This window comes from Schistocerca gregaria, unplaced genomic scaffold, assembly GCF_023897955.1.
Source record: "Schistocerca gregaria isolate iqSchGreg1 unplaced genomic scaffold, iqSchGreg1.2 ptg000696l, whole genome shotgun sequence".
NCBI lineage: Eukaryota > Metazoa > Arthropoda > Insecta > Orthoptera > Acrididae > Schistocerca > Schistocerca gregaria.
The window spans coordinates 747,910-748,663 of record NW_026062075.1 but is presented as its reverse complement, the minus strand read 5'-3'; positions in this window follow the sequence as shown (position 1 = coordinate 748,663).

Below are 754 nucleotides of genomic sequence, written 5' to 3'. Positions count from 1 at the left end.
ATTCGATAGCAAATGACGAAAACGGGCGGATTTTACAGGTTTTAATTACCTACGAACAACTTTCACATTCTACCGTGCAATGCGGGTAGCTACACCCCATTCATGCAAAATCCTAAGGTTCTAGCTCATGTCGAAGGCACCAAAGATGGCAAAAATGTCAATAATCGATAACTAAAACTTGAATTGTACTGCTTCTTACTGGCTATTACACCAACTTAGAAGCTTCTTGTGTGATCTACTATTGTGCTTTTAGTGTCTCCGCATTCCGCAGCACGCGACATAGCATTACTGACGAAACGTGTAACTGTTTCATAGAGAAGAGCGGCCAATGTGACGATCTGGCATTAAGTCGATTCGATAGCAAATGACGAAAACGCTCGGATTTTACAGGTTTTTACTACCTACAAACAACTTTCTCATTCTACCGTGCAACGCGGTCTGCTAGACCTCCCTTCATGCAAAATCTTAAGGTTCGAGCTCATGTCCATGGACCAAAGGTGGCAAAAATGTCAATAATCGATAACTAAAACTTGAATTGTACTGCTTCTTACTGGCAATTACATCAACTTAGAAGCTTCTTTTGTGTTCTACTATGGTGATTTTGTGTATCCGCATACCGCAGCACGCGACATAGCATTACAGACGAAACGTGTAACTGTTTCATAGAGAAGAGCGGCCAATGTGACGATCTGGCATTAAGTCGATTCGATAGCAAATGACGAAAACGCTTGGATGTTACAGGTTTTTACTACCT